The sequence below is a fragment of the Pleurodeles waltl genome, chromosome 1_2, assembly GCF_031143425.1.
Source record: "Pleurodeles waltl isolate 20211129_DDA chromosome 1_2, aPleWal1.hap1.20221129, whole genome shotgun sequence".
Taxonomy (NCBI): Eukaryota; Metazoa; Chordata; class Amphibia; order Caudata; family Salamandridae; genus Pleurodeles; species Pleurodeles waltl.
Window position 1 is genome coordinate 942,644,010 of NC_090437.1, and position 12,140 is coordinate 942,656,149.

Consider the following 12,140-nt stretch of genomic DNA (forward strand, 5'->3'; position numbering starts at 1 on the left):
GAGTCTTACAGGTGAGAGGTAGGCTGTGTGGAGGAAGAATGTCTGGAGTACTCAGAATCGGGACTACATGGATATGGTCCTAGGGGCCATCAATGCATCTATCCAGTCTGTCTCTTCAATAGGGCCTGCCCAGCTCTCCCACTTCCGGTGAAGACCCACAAGGGAGGGGGCGGTGTTTGAGAGTAAGGAGCGGTAAAGTTGGGAGATTTCTCCTTTGCCCAGATCACCCATCAGGGTCCTCGCCTCCAAAGGACTGCATTCAGGGATGATATCTCCCAGTTTGACATGTGCCAGGAGTGCGTGTCTGAGCTGTAAATATTTGTGGAATTGGGTATTATTTAGGGAGCTCCGCAAAGGACCGCATGTGTGACTCGCCCCAGACGTCTCCTAGGGTAGATATCCCTATATTGTCCCATTTTTGGAATCCCTCTAATGTTGAGACCTCTCGTAGGTGAGTCCCCTGCCACAGGGGAGTCTGCCGGGTGAGGCACTCCCACCAGCCTGTTACTTTTTGGGCTGCACGCCAACCCAGCAGCACTACCCTCGTGGTATCTGGGGTGTCTCGGGGGATCCGGCCCCCGTATAGAGCATCAAAGACTCCGGAGTAACCGAGTGTCTGAAGTTCTCGCCTGTAAGCAGGATCAGACCAACCTCCCCCCAGCCAGTCATTGATCACTAGGAGGTGAGTGGCTAGGTAATAGAGGTAGATATTGGACATGCTTTACCCTCCATCGTAAGTATCTCTCTGGCATGTAACTAGGGCCAATTTAGGGCGGGAGCCGTGCCACAAAAACCGACGTGCCACTGTGTCCATTTCGACAAACCACTTTCGGGGGACCGGGTGTGGAAAATTCTGCAGGAGGTATAGGAATCTAGGGAGTACCATCATTTTGTAGAGAGCTATTCTGCCCAGCAGGTTAAGGGGTAAGTTCCTCTATTTATGGAGGTCGTATCTAATTTTGTTGGTGAGTGGTGTGACGTTTAGCTCCCATGCCTGCTCGGGCAATAAGGCTACGTGTATGCCTAGGTATTTGAAATTATTTCTATGGACGGGATGTTACTTTGCCAGTCGATGCACTCTCTGGAAGGATGTAGGGGGATCAGGAGGGATTTACCGGGGTTTAAAGACAGACCAGAGGCCTGTGAGAAAAGGTCCAGGAGTTCCAGGATCCGTGGTCCACTTGGAGCCGGGTTTGAGACGTAGATGAGAACATCGTCTGCGTACAGTGCCACTCTGTCTTCAGGACTTTCTGGCCACACCCAGCCCTCCATCAGGGGGTCTTCTCGCAGTAGTTTTGCCAAGGGTTCAATCACGAGTGCAAACAGCAATGGGATAGGGGGCATCCTTGATGGGTACCACGACGTATGGGGAATGGGTCGGAGACCACCCCATTTAATTGGACACAGGCCATCGGATTGGAGTAAAGTAGTTTAACGAGGCCTCAGAACTTTGGTCCAATCCCATTGTGTCGAGGGACTTGTTCCAGATAGGACCAGTCCACGGTGTCAAAGGCTTTTTCGAAATCCAGGAGAAGAAGGGCCAGTGGTGACTGGGACAGGACCCCACTATGTGCCAAAGCCGAGTGCAACCGCCTAATGCAGTGTCTGGTGCTGCGTGAGGGCATAAACCCGCACTGGTCAGAGTGTATCAGCGTGGGAAGGGCAGGTTTCAACCTGGTAGCAAGTATTGTTGACAGCACTTTGATTTTGGTGTTAAGAAGGGAAATGGGCCGGTATGCCGAGCAGCTGCGCGACATGGGCAGGGTCTTGGGAATTACTACAATAGTGGCCTGGTCGATCCCAGAGGGAAAGAGGCCCTCCATTTCAGCTTCCTCATACATGTTGAGGAAGTGGGGCTCAGTATGTCGTTACATCGGCGATAGAGTTCCGACGGAAAGCCGTCCGGGCCAGGGGTTTTACCTGATGAAAGGCTGGTTATCGCCCCTGCTACCTCTGCCAGGGTTAGTTCCACATCCAGAGCCTCTTTAGTTGCCTGTGAGATCTGGGGAAGCACAACGTCTTCCAGAATGGGGGATTCTCTCTCGGCTGGAGGTCTGGGGCGCTCCGCATACAACCGTGTATAGTTTGTACGATATCACATGGGGATCTAACGAGCGTCCCGACGCATCGAGGATTTCCGGGATTACCCTGTCGGCTAGGGGTCATGTGGCCAGCCAATGCAGGAGCTTTCCGTTCCTGTCTCCCCAGCCGTATATACGGGCTGCCTTCGCTCTCCAAATGTGTTTTGCGGATTCGAGGGCTAGGTGTTGATCTCTTCTCTGGTTTTAGTGAGTTGTCTTAGTGTGGAGGTAGCTGAGTCCCCTGAGCATTGGCGCTCAAGTCGTAGTGCCTTGGCCTCTAGGGCTGACAGCTGTTAGTCTCTGGCACGTTCCCGGATACGAACAAGGTGTTTGGCGTAACCCCGAAGGGTGGCCTTGCTAGCCGCCCAAATTGTGCCTGGGGATCGCACCGAACCCAAGTTGTGTTCAAAATATTGGGTAAGATGGTCTCTGATTTCTTGAGTGTATTCGTCTTCTTGCAGATGCCAAGCATTTAGGCGCCATAGCGGGCGTCAGGTCGAATCTAAGCCACCCAGTCTGACTCGCACTGGTGAGTGGTCGGAAACCCGCCGGGGTAAGATCTCCGTGACGTTAGGTACATCTTGGGCCAGCATAAATATAAGGTTGATTCTAGCGTGGGATTGGTGGGCTGCTGAGGTGTGCGTGTATAGCTTCGTTCTTGGGTGCCAGGTTCTCCACACTTCGCACATACCGAGGCTTTCCGCCCATCCTCGTAGGCTGGTTGCCCTTGCAGTTCGGGAGGCCGATACCGTCCCGGAGACGTCTAATGAGGGGTCTAGGACTGAGTTAAAGTCTCCACCCACTAGGGTGGCACCCTCAGGGAGGTCTGCCAGAGCACGGCAGAGCACTAGAAAGAAATTATCGAATCCAGTTGGGGGGGGCATATGCGCAAACAAAGTTACACAGTGATCCGTGAAGCAACCCGGACACCGTCACAAACCTCCCTTGTGGATCAGACCTTGTAGAGGTAACAACCATTGGCAGTGAGCGATGAAGAAGAATGGCCACTCCCCTTGATTTGCGTGTAAAACCTGAGTGATAGACTTTGTCATATCCCCCTCGTGTCAACATAGGGCAGAGGGTACCAAGGAGGTGAGTTTCTTGCAGTAAGACCACTGATGGGGCGTATCTACGTAGAGTGCTAAACATTGCAGACCTCCACGACAGTACTTGAGTTAGTGTGTGCCACTTATCCATTGTATCAGTACGTCATGATATTGGGAACCTATTGAGGGGTTCCGAGTTCAGTTGTACCAAACAAAGAATGGTAATGAAAGCAAAAACAATTATAAGGAAAAGGAAACTTAATAAAATGACATATCTAAATCCCTTTATTAACTTCACAGCCCCCAACTCACCCCCACCCCATACTTCAACCCCAGAAGCGTCTGTCGCCCAACTACCCAAACGAGGTAACGCAGCCAGGTAAGCTGTCACTAAAGTGAAGTGATGGACCCCTCCATTCAGACGGTTTGTTAGACCATTAGACAGTGAAAGTTAAGTGTGGTGAGCCGGCCAGCGAGCCAGCCAGCGAGCGGAGCGGCAACCGACAACTGTGTGAGTGTTTCAATGTGAGCCAGACGGCATCCCGCAAAGCAGAGTGCCATCCACAGGAACCCCATGGTTGTCATTAGCCGACATCCGCAGTGGGGAACGAGAACCTGGAGTTTCTGCCCCAGACGCCCTCGACTGGGGACCAGCTTTCAAGCCAGGATCATGCCCGGGCAGGTCATTGGACACTCTCTTCCCTCCCCGCCTGGACCTGGTAAGCCTGCAGCCTTTCTGTGGGGCCGGTCGGGGTCCGAAACCTTCCCCGGCGGAGGCACCCGCACCCAGGGGACCCCTCTGACTCCCGACGCCTTCCTCTGTCAAAGGCCGCCGGCGCAGTGAATTGGTCGATCTTTGGTTGGGATGCTGACAAGTGTTTTGATGCTTTGTCTTTTCCCATGGTCTCGCAAGGGGTCGGCGACACCGCGCAGGACGCTCAAGGGGGTTGAAGTCTTTAGTTCCTGTCACTACTGGTTACCAAGGGCTCAATCAGGCCAAGGAGGGCAGTTGTTCAATCAGTCAGAACGGAGGGGCGCCAAGTGGGGGCTCTCCACCCCCTCGACAACAGGACACTCAGTTCCACTACCACCAGGGAGGACCGGCAAGCCACAGAGTCCTCTGCCCCTCCAAAGGCAGATCGGGGTATGCGTGGGCCCCCATGCCCGACCCCAGAAGGCAAACTCAGGCGCTCCCAGGCTAACCACCTGACCTGGGGGGAGAGATCAGTCCTTACGTCTCTAAGTCTAGCCAAGGTCTGGGGTCCGGATCAGCGAACTTTCAGTCACTCTTACGGACACAGGTTGTGGTCCCAGCTCTCTCTGCAGCAAAAGGGTAGGCCAAATCTAATGTCACCCATCTCAGCTTTTCTGTGTTCTTCGGTCACAGGGGGAGGGTCACAACAGGACCGCATATGCCAGCCAACGGTCACTACGCCATTGTTTGACATCCCGCATCCATCACATGAGGCGGCCCTGGCGGGGGAGGCCTCCGTCCACCGGGCTTCAAAAGCTGTAGTGGCCCGATCTTGGGCATTCGTCCAGGAGAGGGTTTTCACCTCAGGGGGCGCCCCACCGATGAGGCACGCCCAGCTGCTGTCCCCGGGGGCAGCCGATTGCTGTCCCCCTCTTCCAGAGCCTCGCCGCGTCCTCCAGTCAGCTGCGCCGATCCGGGTGGATCAGCGCGACCCGCCCGGAGCCCGCACCGCCGGAGCCCGCGCACCCCGTCTCGCGGGGCAATCAGATGGCATCCACCAGTAGGCCCGGGCTGACCGGAGGGAGCCCCCGAGGACTGGGGCAGCCGCCGAGGGGAGCGCCCGGCTTCAAAGCTCAGGGGTTAGTCGGACGCCGCCTCCGCCCCTTCGGATCTCCGTCAGGGGCTTTCTGGGGCCTCCGCAGAGGTGCGACGGCAGGCCGAGCCAAGCGGACACCACTCGCTCAGTACTTCTGTCCTATGAGCGCCCCCAACGAGGGCACGCTCCTCCATACCTGGAACCAGCCCTCGCTGCCATGTTGGACGCCATGGCCGAGCGAGCCCCACGCCTCCACAGGGGCGCCGCAGCTACAGCGATCACCGCATCCTGGTCAGCACCAGCCGGAGCGTCCACTGGGACGATTATAAGTGCAGGAGCGCGTAAGTATTGGCGATTACTTTGGGCGGATGACGGAGGGGTCCAGAGCACTTTCAAAGTGCAGCCGCCATCTTTTGCGGTACAATTTACATACGTAGAAACATGACTGTTTGTATACACTGTACACTTACACAAGTAGTAAATTTATACATACAACCTGTACAATACATTTTCAGCAAAACAGTCAAATGATAAAGGTTAAATAAGAAATCAGCAAAGGTTATGAAGTCAGCAGGATGACTTAGAAAGTTAATTTGTATTGTTGTCATCAGTTTTGATCTTCAGGCCACTAGTTTGAAGCTAAGCAAGGCCAACATAGACATCCGTCAATTCTAATGTGATTACCATTATAGAGGTATGTATAATTCCTGTGGCTTATAACACTTCTCTTGAGCACTGTTAATCTTCTGATCTAAAGACCACTCACCTGGTAGCACTGCGATTGATCCCAGTTTGTAATTCCTCACTTATTTCTAGCATAGTTCCAAGTGAACAGCAAAACGCCAAAGTTATGCCCCCCTCAAAAACAAAAGCCACAGCTGACCCTGCAGTCCTCAGTAATTAAAGACTGAGTGTCCTTTATTGAACAATACTCTATATTGCTCAATGGGCATTTGATATTATCATGGTTCTGAAACTGCTCTCAATGAAAATCTACAGTATTCTGGATTAGGTCACCACTGCCACCCTCATTCACTTGGATCTCTCTTCTGCATTTAATAACATTTCCCACAGAATTCAGCTATCGTGCCTCTGAACAATAGGCATTTGCAATTGGGATCCTGATTGATTGACATTTTTTTCCTTCTTTCCCCCTACAGCTCTGATGCTGTGAACATTTTCTGTGGGGTACCCCAGAGCCGTTAACTGAGCCCAACCCTACTCAACGTTTTTATTACACCATTGATTTTAATGTTTTGGTCATCTGACTTTAGCATTATGCCCTATGCGGACAATACATACATTCCTCTCATTATTGGCAGCAACACTGGGAATACGTCGGATTAACTGTTCTTATGCATGTGTGCAGTGGCCAAGTAGGTCTAAGAAGAGTGCCTTAAATTCAAAGGAGCCTTAAGCCCTAAGCTTTAGCCCCTCCATCCTTCTGGTTGTCTACTTGGTGGCATTATGCACATGGATATACTCCAAGCCGGTTACTACAGCTAAGAAACTAGGCTTTATTTTCAACACCATTCTCGCCTTCAACTACCATATCAATAGCAACCTCAATTTTTTTTTTTTTTGCTGCAAATGCTCTGTAAAATTCTTCTTTTACCTGCCAAGAAAATTCTTGTCATTTCCATCATTCTATCCTGCCTGGACAACAGCAATACTTTATATTTTGGCCTTTGTGGATATCTGAAAAGTCACCTCCAATGTATACAGAATGTGGCTGCATGCTAGATTCTAAAGGTTTCCCCTCATTCTTGTATGTCTGGCCCTCTCAAATCATCACACTGGCTTCCAATAGCCAAACACGTTGGGCCCAATTCACATAGGCAAACTTGCACTTTTGGTCTAGGTTTAGACCAAAAGTGTAAGTTTACGATTTTCAGATTATCTTTATGTCATCATTCAGGCAGATCATCTGCACTCGGGCTGGATCATCCGCATTGGGGCAGATCATCAACCCTGGCCCAGAATCAGTGTAATTACATGCACCTGCATATTATCAATCCCACCTCCAACCCAGCTCCAAAAAACAGATATAAGCAGCACACAAGTAAGGGTCTGGTTTCTCCACAACCACACTGTGCCGCTCTGCAAATCCAGAAGCCAAGATACCCACTAGGAAGAAAATAAACTATACCAAGGAGAAGACCACCATGATATTGAAATTTATTGTGAGGTACAAAAGTCTGCATGGTCTCCCATCCTACTGCAGCAGTTCCTCACAGAAGGCAGCCCTATGACAGCAGTTGGTCACAGCGGTCACTACATTGGGGGAGGATATATGGACTGTGAATGACATCAGGAGGAAGTACAAGGATGAGAAGTACACCAGGATAGAGGTGGTCTGAGCTCTCCCATGTGTACAAACTGGAGCCCACTTCCAACTCACCCCACTTGAGAGGGATGTCCTCTCCACCATAGACCCCTACCTGCTGCATGGGCTGCCTGTGTGTGATGACCTCAATGTGGTGCCAGGTAATATGCAATGACACCAAATGAGTAATTTTTGTGATACTCAAAAAATGTGACCATGAATGTTGTCCCAAGTAAGTGCAATCTACATGGTGACGCAGACCCTCATGTGTCTCAGCTATTACATTACACTACAAGTACTAGAATCCTTTGTGATGGCAACTGCAAATTACAAATCCTCAGTCCCAAACAGTGGCCCATCACTGCTGCCTCTTCCACTTAACACTGGTACATGGCAATAAGTAATGCCCCTCGCTCATTTACCACTGCTGTTGGCATGTAGATGTAAATGTATAGTTATGTGACAGGTTGCACATAATCAAATATCTTGGTCGTGTCGGATGACCCTTCCCTGTTGTTGTCACATACAGCTAAAGAACAGTCACACACTGGAGCAGAGGTCTACACACCATCAGGGAGGCAATGTCATGGTGCACAACAAGTCATGCCATCAGCACCAACTGGTACATAAATATGGCCAGACGAGGGAATTATCTCTGCCATTTTTTAGGAGGTAACTCATAGATATTTCACATGGAATTCATAAACTGTGCCACACCTGGGGAATGAACTAGGTAATGTTGTGCATCACCTCTGTCTACTAGTATGTTAACTAAACACACACATCATCCCAGGCCCTCTGACGATCTCCAGAAAGACCCAGCCTGCAGTGACTTCTGCAACGATTATGAATGTGACATCTGGTCAGGCACCGCACAGTGGGCAGCTATCGGACACTGGGAAGGATACAAAAAATGACCTTACTAAATTCATAGGCTCATAAACTGTGGAGTAAATGTCAGCAATATGTGGTGTGTATCTAGTGTCACTCATCCCCATATCCTCATATATGGCTCATAACAGTCCTCACATGTTAGCTAATTATAGGTGTTAGAAATGGGGTCTTTGGTTGACAGTCAGGTTACCCCCTGTTCAAGCAAGGACCCTCACTCTAGTCAGGGTAAAAGAGAATCACCCTCAGCTAACCCCTGCTTACCCCCTTGGTAGCTTGGCAGAGCAGTAGGCTTAACTTCAGAGAGCTAGGTGTAAAGTATGTGTACCAACACACACAGTAACTTAATGAAAACACTACAAAATGACACAACACCAGTTTAGAAAAATAGGAAATGTTTATCTAAACAAAATAAGACCAAAACGACAAAAATCCACAATACACAAGTCAAGTTATCAATTAAAAATCAAAAAGAGTCTTTAAGTAGTTTTAAACACACACTAGCGCTGCTAGCGTGAAAATGTACCTGGTGCGCGTCAAAAATAACCCAGCACAGGCTGGTGTGTGTCAAAAATAACTCCGTGCGGCGGTACGGGAGTCAGAAATCCAGCCGCACGATGACCCAAAAACCCCGCAGCGCAGGTTGTGATCTCCCACCCTCCGTCAGCGATGCTGCACGTCGTTTCTCCTGCTCCGTGCGTCGATTCTTCGGTCGCGTTTCCTGCGAGCATCATTTCTCAGCTGCAGAGCCGGCGGCGTGTCGTTTTTTCAGCCGCAGATCGGATTTGTGTCAATCTTTTCCCCGCACAGCGCTCTGTGCGTGGATTTCCTTGTCTTTAGGCTGCCAACTTCTCCTTTCAGGGTCCCAGGAACTGGATGGGCACCACAGGGCAGAGTAGGAGTCTCTCCAGAGACTCCAATTGCTGGCAGAGAGAAGTCTTTGCTGTCCCAGAAGACTTCTAACAACAGGGGGCAAGCTCTAGATCAAGCCCTTGGAGAATTCTTCTCAAGATGGAAGGCACACAAAGTCCAGTCTTTGCCCTCTTACTCTGGCAGAAGCAGCAACTGCAGGATAGCTCCACAAAGCACAGTCACAGGCAGGGCAGCTCTTCTTCCTCAGCTATTCAGCTCTTCTCCAGGCAGAGGTTCCTCTTGGATCCAGAAGTGTTTCTAAAGTCTGTGGGTTTGGGTGCCCTTCTTATACCCAATTTCTACTTTGAAGTAGGCCTACTTCAAAGTAAAGTCTCCTTTGAATGTGAAATCCTGCCTTGCCCAGGCCAGGCCCCAGACACTCACCAGGGGGTTGGAGACTGCATTGTGTGAGGGCAGGCACAGCCCTTTCAGGTGTGAGTGACCACTCCTCCCCGTCCTCCTAGCACAGATGGCTCATCAGGATATGCAGGCTACACTCCAGCTCCCTTTGTGTCACTGTCTAGTTTGAGGTGCAACCAGCCCAACTGTCAAACTGACCCAGACAGGGAATCCACAAACAGGCAGATTCACAGAAATGATATAAGCAAGAAAATGCTCACTTTCTAAAAGTGGCATTTTCAAACACACAATCTTAAAATCAACTTTACTAAAAGATGTATTTTTAAATTGTGAGCTCAGAGACCCCAAACTCCACATGTCCATCCGCTCCCAAAGGGAATCTACACTTTATTCAGATTTAAAGGTAGCCCCCATGTTAACCTATGAGAGGGACAGGCCTTGCAACAGTGAACAACGAATTTAGCAATATTTCACTGTCAGGACATATAAAACACATTACTATATGTCCTACCTTAACCATACACTGCACCCTGCCCTTGGGGCTACCTAGGGCCTACCTTGGGGGTATCTGACATGTAAGAAAAGGGAAGGTTTAGGCCTGGCAAGTGGGTACACTTGCCAAGTCGAATTTACAGTTAAAACTGAACACACAGACACTGCAGTGGCGGGTCTGAGACATGATTACAGAGCTACTTATGTGGGTGGCACAACCAGTGCTGCAGGCCCACTAGTAGCATTTGATCTACAGGCCCTGGGCACCTCTAGTGCACTGTATTAGGGACTTACTAATAAATCAAATATGCCAATCATGGATAAGCCAATTACACACACATTTTGTAAAGGAGCACTTGCACTTTAGCACTGGTTAGCAGTGGTAAAGTGCCCAGAGTAACAGAAACAGTAAAATCAGAGTCCAGCACACATCAGCAACCTGGGGAACAGAGGCAAAAAGTTAAGGGAGACCACGCCAAGGACGAAAAGTCTAACAATAGGTCAACCAAAAATGTATGTGTACAGTCCCAACCTGAGTGTTCACACTGGTCCTCATATAGATGAATTTTGCGTAGGTCAGTGCAGCAAGTCTTATGCCTCACCTCAGGAGGCGTAAGATGTTTGTGCCTCCCCAGGTGTACATGGTCCTGTCACTCTGGAGAAGTGTCAAAAGTGTCCCAATGTTCATGGAATGTCACTCAAGTGCAGAGTAAGGCAACACCGTGCTTTGTTCAGCCTTGACACACTCCAAGAGGCTATTTCAAACCATGCAAAGTGGCTTGCAGTGGCCACATAGACATGATTTGCTGGTGTGTGTAACTGGATTTTCACAAAGAGTGATGCTCCAGTGCCTTGAAGGGCTCATAAATCTATCCCCAAGTCCATAATGGATAGGAGGGGTCACAAACCGTTCTTAGTTCATCACATGGATACTTATTGACAAAATGGCAGGAAACAACAGCTAAAGTAATGATGTGGATGGGGGATGTGCTGATAAAGCAGGCCTGCATTTTGGGTAGCGGCTGGCAAGGTGTGTGTACAGGAGGGGAAGCCTAGACATTTATTGGTTAAACTCCACAACGTGAAAACAGTAAAGGTGGTGGTCATCTTTTCAACTTGACCAAATAATGGGATCATAGGACACTGTTCATTTCACTTTGCTGCCATGATGACAAATGGGTGAACCACTGAATAGAGGACCACAGGATATGTACTGTACATAATCATATCCATTGTCTGGTAAAATAGACCATGATGTTTTACAGATACATTGGAAACACAGGCCAAAGGAAAAGGTGGCGGGAGAGGGTTTGAATAAATGCTACCCATACCTTGGTTGATAATTGTGTATATCAAACATGTACTCGTCAATGTACTGACAAAATCTGATGTGCACAATTGAACCAGCTCTGTATGCTCTGGAAGACTCCTTTACAAATTAGCAGATACCACATCATACGTAGAATGCACGACGACAATAAAAGTGTAGGTGTGTCCAAAGGTAAAGAAACAATGAATGCACAGTTCCAAAAGGATCAAGCAAATAATGTTCTCACTCTAGTTCAGGGGAGATCAAACTACGGTTCCTGTGAATAACCTGAATCAGGAACAAGTGCCCTCACTCACCAAAAGGTCCTGATACGCAGAGCGGATCTGTTGGGGCCCATCCTTTAATTTGAGGAGGGTTCCTGTTTCCCAATCTTATACTAATTACAAGTGTGAGGATTAGGTATGATTACATTTAGGTCCTGATGAATCGCACCTAGAACTCTTTAGACTTGTTTTTAGCAAGAAACATGTTGAGCTTTTTCTATTTAGGCCGTGTAGGGATATCCAACTCTGCCTTACACATAATTGATCCCTAGATTTTAGGGCTTTCCAATATTTGACTACATATTTGAATAGGGTAGGACTGACATTATTCTTTCTTCCCACTTCCATTTGTTTTTAATCTTGACAGAGGCCCATATCTTCATTAAACATTTCAGTACATGGTCCTTCTAGTCAATTTTAACAGTTCTTATACACCAGTCCCACATTATTGCATTCACTCACGGCATCTCTCTACAAAAGATCTCTGGCAAATAGCCCCCATAAGGAACCCGTCAGACATTGGACTGCTGGTCTGACGAGGCGCCAAGCCCAATGATGAAGCATGTCACCTATTGGTGAGTGAGGGCACTTGTTCCTGATTCAGGTTACCGTAGTTTGATCTCCCCTGGACTACGGTGAGAACATTATT

The 12,140-nt window shown here is 49.1% G+C and overlaps 1 protein-coding gene across 1 annotated transcript in view; it reads right to left on the bottom strand.

Moving 5' to 3' along the window:
* TUSC3 (tumor suppressor candidate 3) overlaps positions 1 to 12,140 on the bottom strand; it is a 1,241,068-nt gene that overhangs the window by 349,953 nt on the left and 878,975 nt on the right. The window lies entirely within an intron of this gene.